This window comes from Sceloporus undulatus, chromosome 2 (genome assembly GCF_019175285.1).
Source record: "Sceloporus undulatus isolate JIND9_A2432 ecotype Alabama chromosome 2, SceUnd_v1.1, whole genome shotgun sequence".
NCBI classification, from domain to species: domain Eukaryota; kingdom Metazoa; phylum Chordata; class Lepidosauria; order Squamata; family Phrynosomatidae; genus Sceloporus; species Sceloporus undulatus.
Window position 1 is genome coordinate 88,043,532 of NC_056523.1, and position 10,386 is coordinate 88,053,917.

Consider the following 10,386-nt stretch of genomic DNA (forward strand, 5'->3'; position numbering starts at 1 on the left):
TAAAATATTCTTTTAAAATTATCTCCTTATACAGTACAAAGTTCTGCTGCTACACTGAAATATAAACTGTCTCATTTGTTTCTTACCCCTTTTCTTTACAGAAACAACAAAAGACAATAATAATAATAATAATAATAATAATAATAATAATAATAATAATTTTATTTATACCCCGCCTCTCCAATACAATCGAAGTGGCTTACAGCAATAATAAAACATTTAGATCTGGGAATCCAAGTAGACCACAAGTTGAACATGAGTCAACAGTGCGATGCGGCAGCTAAAAAGGTCAATGTAATTTTAGGCTACATCAATAAAAGTATAGTGCCTAGATCAAGAGAAGTAATAGTGCCACTGTATTCTGCTTTGATCAGGCCCCACCTGGAATATTGTGTCCAGTTCTGGGCACCACAATTTAAAAAGGATGTGGAGAAACTGGAGTGTGTCCAAAGGAGGACGACTAAAATGGTGAAAGGTATGGAAACCATGCCCTATGAGGAACGACTCAGGGAGCTGGGGATGTTTAGCCTGGAGAAGAGAAGGTTAATAGGTGATATGATAGCCCTGTTTAAATGTTTGAAAGGATGTCATATTGAGGAGGGAGCAAGCTTGTTTTCTGCTGCTCCAGAGAACAGGACCCGGAACAATGGATGCAAGCTGCAGGAAAAGAGATTCCACCTCAACATTAGGAAGAACTTCCTGACAGTAAGGGCTGTTCGACAGTGGAACACACTCCCTCGGAGTGTAGTGGAGTCTCCTTCCTTGGAGGTCTTTAAGCAGAGGCTAGATGGCCATCTGTCAGGGATGCTTTGATTTGGATTTCCTGCATGACAGGGGGTTGGACTGGATGGCCCTTGCGGTCTCTTCCAACTCTATGATTCTATGATTCTATGATTCTTTGATTCTAGAGAAAGGAAGATGGGCATCTTGGTGTAGTCAGTAGAGTGGTGGCAGAGTGAAAGGTGGACTGGAGTGTGTTGTCAACTGATGATTGGATAAAATAAAACTGTGGTGAGACCAAATTTTATATAAGCATGTACACACTGTACATCTGGGTCCCAGAAATGGCACTCTTGAGCACTCAAGTTTTTGTTTTAGTTCTTAGTTTTGTTATAATACCATGATATCTTGGACCAAGCATCATGTGATCATTGCCTGCTAGACAAGCTGAGATTGTAAATTACAGTTTCTTGACACCCAATATGGGGATCTCCTAGGCCTCCACAGTTCTGAGCTAGTGAGTTCACGCTGTGACATGTGAGCAGTGAGTGAATGCATTTCTGGCCCTCCATTTTTAAGTCCCCCTGCTTCTGGTAACCCACAGGAAGATAAAAGGGATCCTGATCATTTGGTAGTGACAGTAGATGATGCTTCTAATTGGATTGCAAGGTCCCAAAATCAAGACTCAGCACTTGCAAATGAACATCAGCCAGGGTCTGGGGGTTTCCCTGCAGACAATGGATTGCTAATTAAATAGACACAGATATCCTCCTACCCTGAGGCCTTGCCATTCAACAAAAGACCAACAAACAGATCAATATGGAAATCATGTCCTCCCAACCAAGGGTCACACAGTATAAATACCCCCACTTCAATGCCACCACCCTCTGAAGATGTCACCCACAGATGCAGGTGAAATATCAGGAATAAATTCTTACAGAACATGGTCACATAGCCCCAAACCCCCCACAAAAACTATAAAAATAGCAAAGACTTGGAACAGTTATTGAAGAAAGTCAAGGAAAAAAGCAGAAAGACACTATATTCCAATCATCTCCCAGAGCCAGGCAGAAAGAAGCACATGGTCTCATGACAGCTGAAGAGATACTTTGGTAACGCCTCCCACTGAGCCATCTAGGAGACCAGTTCACTTACTAGCCAGACATTAATACAGAGAACTCAGAGGAATAACAGATTGAGAAAAAATATAAATTCATCACACCCAAAGAAAAAGGGGCTCAAGCAGTTACAAGGGGAGGAGGTAGATTTCTTCTCTTAGCAACACAGAATGCACCTTCATGGTAAATGACCAATGTGGCATTCTCTGGGAGGAGGTTGATTTCTTCTCTTAGCAACACAGAATGCACCTTCATGGTAAATGACCAATGTGGCATTCTCTGGGTTGGTGGAATCCATACAACTGTGGACATATCTAAGCCCTCAACCTGAAGGTTTACAGTTGAACATTAAGAAAACAAAAACAGATGGTTTATAGAACTTTATAGTAGATGATGAAGACCTTGAAATAGTTCTAGATTTTCCATACCTTGGCTCAGTCATTAACCAGAGTGAATACTGCAGTTAAGAAATCAGAAGACTATGACACGAAAAGGCAGCTTTGAAGGACCCAGACAAGATCTTGAATTGTAAAGATATATAATTGAATGCCAAAGTTAGATTGTCCATGTCATCATATTTCCCATTTCTATGTATGGTTGCCAAAGCTGAACAGTGAAGAAAGCTGATAGAGAAAAAATAAACTCATATGAAATGAGAAGAGTTCTACAAATACTGTGGACTGTCAAAAAGGCAAATAAATGTGTCCTAGAGCACATCTAGGTCTAGTGATGGGAGCTCACTGTCATGTGGTGTTTGAGTCTCAAACCGCTGGCCTGCCGACCTTGCAGTATTCAGAGTAAGCATCTTAGCCACTAAGCCACCATGTCCTTAAAAAAAAAAAACCTTTTGAGCAAATCTAGTCTGAACTTTCCCCAGAAGCCAAGATGTCTAAATTGCATCTGTTGTACTTTGGCCATATCACTAGAAAACACATTAATGCTTGGTAAGGTAGAAGTCAGTAGGAAAAGAAGAAGACCACATACCAGATGGATAGACTCAATCAAGGAAGTCATGGGCTTGAAGTCTCCAAGAGGTGATGATAGGGTGACTTGGAGATCTCTCATTTATGGGGTTGTCTTAAGTTGAAGTTGACTTGACAGAGTTAACAACAACAGCAGCAGCCAGTTAGAACTTTGAAACAACATAGTACTATCGGTAATGGCAAGATAATAGTTGTATGTGAGACACTGCCTTCAAACTATTTTCATAGGCAGCACCACTGAATGTATTATTATATCCTGGTAGCTATGTGAGATGAAATTTTGATTGAGTATCAATTATATGAAAACTTTTTAAAAATATGGGGTAAAATAGGATGATAATAACCCAACCAACTGATCCAACTGAAACCTATCCTGCTTCAAGGACTCTGACTTTGGTTGGTTTTTATATATGTGTGTAATTTATTTTTTAGCATGCTGTACCTGAGGGTAAACCATCACATGGTTATGGAGAACCTGACACTAGATCAGAGAAGCTGGTGGAACTGTGATCACAAAGTGCAAATGTCTCTTCCTATTATGAGCAACTTCCTTTCCTTCACAAACGTTTGTCCTTGTAACACTCTGAAATAGCATAGGTGCCAAAGTATATCTCTTCACTGTATTCTGCAAATTCACTTGAATTTCTCTCACACATTAAATGGATTCTTTCTTTCTCTTCTTTTGATACAGGCAGTTAGCGGAAGGTAATATTTCTTCCTTCCCCCTCCTCCTGTCACTATAATCCCTTTTAGTCTAAAAACAGTCCACAAGTTTCTTGTTTATGCGTGTTTACTCTTATATTTTTTTAAAAAAGATCCATTAAGATCGTACAGTTTCTTTTGCTCGCTAGCTTTGTTTTACACTAATCCTTATGAGGAGAGCATAGGAAGGGCTTAAGAAGAGGGGAAGGTTTCCTCTGGTCTGCACTTTCATGTGAATCAACCTAAGATCAATTCCTGAAAAAATTCCTTTAGACTTTCCACTTAATTTAATGTTGTGATTCAGCTCTCATTTTAAAAATTACAAAGGTACAATGACAGAGATAACAGAAATATAAGCATAGTGATGTTGTATATATTTAGGTATAAATATAGATTATTATTGAAAATGTAATAATGATAAGAAAAAGGGTTTTTTTTTGTTATTTATAGAACATTATGTCATACCAAAAATACAAAGGTACACATATTAGGGAGTTAAATTCAAAGCTTCATACAAATACATACAGTATTTCAGAAAACTGTATATGAAAATAAATGCAAAAAGGTGATGTTTTTTCATGTGGACAAGTGTGGAAATTCAACCAAAAATACTTTTAATTGAATACATACAAAACTGACACAAATTGGAAAGAGTTTTGCTTGACCCCCCCCCCCCCCAAAAAAAAAAAAAACCCACAGCCAGAGGTGAAAAGTTACTTTTGGACTTCAGCAACCAGAACCCTCCTCCCATAATCCTCATGAACAACTGAAAAATCCCTTTAGGTGTTCTTTTGCCCCACACAGTGGCAAACATTACCACCTTCCCATACTCTGGGCTGCCAACAGGATTTTGCTGAATCCACTTGTATTCTTTTCCAGGTATAAAGTATAGTTGTTTAAACTTTTAGGATCTGCTTAACTGTAACTCTGGCAGCAGCAACTGGACAGTAAGTACAGATATAATCACAATCAGTATCCTATTACTGTACTATAGAGCCAGTGTGATGAAGTGGTTTGAGCCTTGGACTATGACACTGGAGACAAGGGTTCGATTCCCTGCTTAGCCATGAAACCCACTGAGTGACCCTGGGCAAGACATACACTCTCAGCCTCAGGGGAAAGTAATGGCAAACCTACTCTGAACAAATCTTGCCAAGAAAACCCTCTGATAGGGTTGTTATAAGTCAAAGATTACTTGAAGGTACACAACAACAGCAACAACAAATATTAATAATATTACTAAATGCAATTGTGGCTCAAAACACATGGGCCAAATAAGTTGGCTTGGGCCACTTTTGGGATGTGGCATTTACATAACACACATTCCTAAAGTGTCTGGAAGCCACTCTGAGGCTGTGCCAGTGGGGAAAAAGCCACCCCCAAAATGAATGGATTTAATCTGCTCCTGCTGGTGGACCATTTGGGACTGTGGAAGCGGCCTCCTTCAGAAGCGGGCTGTGTGGTCGCAGAAGTCTTGGCATGATTGGGGCTGGTGGCCAGAGTCCACTCCTTCTGGCCCATCTGCTTCAGCCCAAAGTTGTTATACCTAACTGACTCCTTATCACCTTGTGACACAGTAACACATATGGTTACAGCTATCATTAATATGATTATAGCCAGCTTGCTATTCTACCCATGGAATAAAGAGACCAGACACAAATGTATGGGTTAAACAGGGCCATTTATTGACCTATTTAATGCTTTCTTAACGGAACTGCCACTAATATCAAAACCAAACAGATGTGGGAGACAGGGAAAGCTGCATACCGGTGTCTTACCGCAGACTACTTTTGCAGCTTATTAAGGACGATAACACCTGGGCCCTCAACGACAGTCCATAAATTGGGTTGCCATTGGACAGCCTGCATAAGGAAGCCCAGCAAGAAGTCCCCCTTCCCAATCTGCAAAGATTAAAGTCGGGGTATACCTTCAAGCCAGACCCAAGGTCCATTTCTTTCAGCCACCCCCCAGGTCGCAAAGCCCATAGGGATGTTTCAAGAAATTTTCCTAACACCCAGTAGGGTGTCCAAGGTGCTCGCCGAGATCAAATTCAAAGAATTTATGCCAAATATTATTGATTGAATCCAATTATAATTAAAATTATTTTAAGCCAGATTGACTATCATTAAGACTCCACCCAAGCCAATTTCCACATGCTGCTGGTAACAGTATGGGGTAGGCGAAAAACCCGCGGAAAAGGGAAAAAATTCCTACCCAGCCCCTAAGCGGCCAAGCAAGCTTCATACTATCCTAGGGCGGGTGGGTGGGTCGCACAATTGCTCCAGAATGAAGGGGAACTGCGGGGCGATATGACCAAACAGATAGCCACGCCCCCAGAACCCCAGTTGCCATGGCAACAGTGCCATGGCAAATTAAGTCCTAGTCTCTGCCCATTGGAGGCCTTGCAAACAGCCAATCCCAGCTCCACAACCTCCGGTGTGGGAGGGGGTGGGATTGCCATAAGTTTTAATCACATCATCACAATTTCTCCTCACACAACCTGCCTCTCTCTCTCTCTCTCTCTCCCTTATTCTCTCCCCCTTCCCCAAATCTCAGTTTGATATCTCCATCTTGGTATCTCCAAGACAGTTGGTATCTTCAACTATGTTCAGACTTTATCACCCAAAGCTTGAAAAGTGGAATTAGAGCAAGGTAGTAGCATCTGTGGCCATTCCTTATCACACAACACTGTGTCTGACCAGTAACTGGTCTGTAGTCCAGCCACTGCTGGTGTGCTCCTTCTCATTGATGGGCAAAACCTATCAATGCCTCCCAATCACGCTGCTTTTCTGCTGTTGATACATGTATGATAAGTTCCTCCTGAGGTAGTTCCAATGTGTGGGCAATCATGTGGTGGTAATAAGTGTGATTCTGCTCCTCTCCCCTTTGCCATTCCCAAGCGAGATGTTATTCTTTTCTTTTTCCCCAGTTTCTTTTCTGTTATTTCTCTCCCCCTGCTTAATGGATTGCCATGATTGCACAACTGCACTAAAAATAAAAATAAATACAGACTAAAAATGTATTTTGAGAATGGTTAGGTCATGGAGGTGGGACTATGGAGGTCACTGTGGGATAATGACTGTCCTAAACCTAGTATATTTGTGTTTCCTAGACTATCGCAATTGTCATGCCTTATGAGCCTAGTGTAATAAAGTTCTTCTTCAAAACTTAATTCCTAATTGATTCTGTCCAGCTCACTCAGTACATCATTCCAACTTAATTTCCTTCATGTCATGTCATCTCATCTCTCAACCAATCATCACTCATGTGCAAATTCATTTTCCACCCAAAATGCCCTACAATATGGTATTTTGCACCACATGCTGTATGGAATGGTTTTGTGCATGTAGGTTGTATTTTACACAAAATGCCATGGTTTTGTTTTTTAAAAAAACCCCTCTATATACTAATGTATAAGACTAGACATTTTATGTTCACTATTGAGTCATCACCCAACAATAATCCAAATTGTATTTACTCTTCTTCCTGCAGAAAGGATCACACTATCCCAGTAAAAACTGATGTGTATACTGTGGAAATGCAGTGTCCCCAGATCAAGGAAAAAATCAAAAGCAGAGATGAATCTTGATCAAGAAATCAATTTAAATTGTTCTTTTATTTCTTCAAATTTATAATCCAGAAAGGATTGTAGGTTCGATTAATCTAAAGAGTGCTATATAGGCCTTGCAGATCTACACATCAGTATTTAATTTTGAGTGTTTAACAGGAAGTTATTAATGTTAGTAACAATGATTACAGATAAATAATTACAAAGCAAATAAATATAGCAGCAACTGACATCCCTTGAGTGTCACTGAAGTCACTGGGCAGAACCATTTACTCAAGCATAGAACATCTGTGGGAGATCCAGTGTATTAGTGTGGCTTAAGGACTCTGGGACACCAGGGTTCAAATTTCTGCTCAGCCATGGAAATTCATTGTGTGACCTTGGGCAATTCCTACTCTCTCAGTCTAAGATGTACTTGCTATTGCAATGTACTTGCTATAAACCTGAGTCAAGATATCTATGGGTAAATGTAAGTACTGTTCCTTAACACACACACACACACACACACACATATATATATATATATGAACCATCTGCTGATGAAAGGCAAGAGTTGAATATGTCCTGAAAGCACTGACCCTACACTATTCTATTATCCATCCAGCCTTTAGTGTGAACACAAACAGTTATGCCTGCTGGAATTTTGTAAGTTCTTTGGCATTGTTGTTCTTTGCTTCATCCTTTAGATCCTTTGTTGCAAGCTCCTAGGGTTTACCCTCAACTTATCCATAGGCCATATAAAAATCCATAGTTTTGGGCTCAAAACTTGCCTTTGACTTATATATGAAGTCAATGTATAGTTGAGCATATATGGTGGTTTCTGAAATCACTCCCACGTTGTAATTCTTCCCCACCCCATAAATCTCCTGAAATGTGGGAGAAAAGAAACAATCATATATGTAATATAACCCTCTCACAATCTTGCCTAGCATGGAGAAAATCTTTGCATTTTTTAGTTCTCACGTGCAAAAATGAGATAAGTGAAGATTTGCATTCCTGTCTGTGACCCTGACTACTTGTGCCAGTCAGCAAGGTGGACTGATGGGCCAATATTCTTGGCTCACAATAAAGCAATTTCAAGTGCCTGGAAATAACATTCAAGTGCAAGCAAATTTCATGATTTAAGTTGATGATAGAATGTAGCTTTTCTTCAGCTTTCAAAATTTTAACAGCATCTCAACATTAACATGTAATGGGGAATATGTACAAAAGCTTTTTTGAGATGATTTAAGGTGCCGCATACAAAATAGGTAACATGCTGTTTTTCAGCATGTAATCCCTTGCAACCCCTATATAGCTATTATCCTTTCTCTTTCTAGAAAGTATTCTTCCATGAAAAGTTTTAATCCCTGAAAGCAATGCTGCTGCTGTTTTCTTTTAACATCCAGGAATGCAAACATAAATTCTCTACTGCTTTGGAAGAACCTAGATTTGTAAATAATAACATGTGTGAAGAACTACATTTAGTTAATAAAAACCCCAAACACTCAGTGACAGAAAAATCTCTCCAATAATTAAGTGCTTCACAAATTCAATTCCCTAGAGAAAGAATATGTGGTTATTTATCTTTACATTAGTCTCCAGGTATTGCATCACAAGTCAGACACGAAGTATGGGGAAAATGTCAGAAGCCTGCTATGCTTTGTTGTTGTTGCTCTTGTTGTTTTGCATCCTGTGCTTAATTAATTGGAAAGGTACTTTGCTAATATTTTAGGTCATGGAAGAGTGTTGTGACTGCTATTTTAATATCAGAATTGCATTATTATTATATTCATTTATGCCCTTTTTATGGAACTGAATGTGGTTTAAAAATTATTAAACAAGTACAGATTAAAAACATACAAAATATCTATATATGTGTGTGTCATTTAAAAACAATTAAATATACAGAGTTAAAACCATTTAAAAGGTATTAAAGACAGAATATATATATATATATATATATATATATATATATATATAGAGAGAGAGAGAGAGAGAGAGAGAGTGTATCAACAAAACAGAACGGCTCAAAAGGCCATTCAGTTTCAAAAAGCCAAGAAATAGGAAAGATTTAATTTGTCAGTGGAAAGAGGGCAACACTCTAGGAGTCCATCCAAGTCTTCCCAGAGAGAGAATTCCAAAGTCTGGGAGCAGTCCCTGAGAAGGCCTTCCCACCCAACAAGCCTGGGGAAGAAGGGCCTTTCCTAAAGATCTTAGAGGTTAAGCAAGCTCATACAAGGACAGTTGCACACTGTTCCTTGAAGATTTGTTTCCTTAGTGTAAACCAGGCATGGGAATCATCTGTCTCTCTCCAAATGTTGGGCTGCAACTACCAGCATTTCCCACCAGGGGCTATGATGGCTAGGGCTGATGAAAGCTGCAGTCCAACAGCATCTCAAAGCCTTCATGATTCCCACCCTTAGTAGAAAGATTGCATTAGAAAATAATTTTGCATCTTCTTTTTTAAACATTGGATGTGGTATGATAGTGGAATACTGTTGTAGGCACTTGGTAGAGAGTCTTTAAAGCAAAAATAAAGTAAACCAACCAACCAACCCATAGTGTCTCTATTAACTACTTTGTAGAGAGGGGGATGGGTTGGTAGTTACATCTAAAAATGTAAAGTCTGGTTTCTGGTCCATCAGACATCTCACAGAGAATGAGATGGGTAACTCCAGGTTGCTATGGATACCCAAGAAGAGCAGTCAGAACACCAGTTTCCCTAGTAGTAGCTATAGCAGTTTGGAGAAAACCCTGTAAGCGGTTCAAAATGTGTTGTACACTTTAAAAAAAAGGACTATATATTAAAGGAAAAGAATACTAAATTCTTCATGCCTAGACGCAGAAACTGATGCACGGTTGTGATGATTCCTTGAGAGCAAAGCCCTGTGCGTGGCTATTACTCTCAGGGAGATCCCTTAAGAGAACTAATCTTCCGCTGCCACCACTCAGTGAATTATCAATGAACTATATTTCCCAAGCACAATAAACTATGTTTCCCAAGCACACACTGAGACTTGCTTGAGAGAGAGATCTAGTTTCCTTTCTTGCTAACCCACAGCAATCAATAACCGAGATAAAGCACGTGTACAGGAGCCAAAGAGATAGTAGATGCTTTTAAAAGAAAGAAGTTTATTTTAAAGAAATAGCATAGAATAAAGGTATCATTCGTGCAGAGCCACCTTGCTATGCAGGTCTGAAAACACAGTTACAAAGATATTCATTTCAGGCACGCTATTAGATAAACATAACAAAAACCTAGACGTACTGACTAACACTGTTCCTAAGCTACTCACACAATGATGGGATTTGC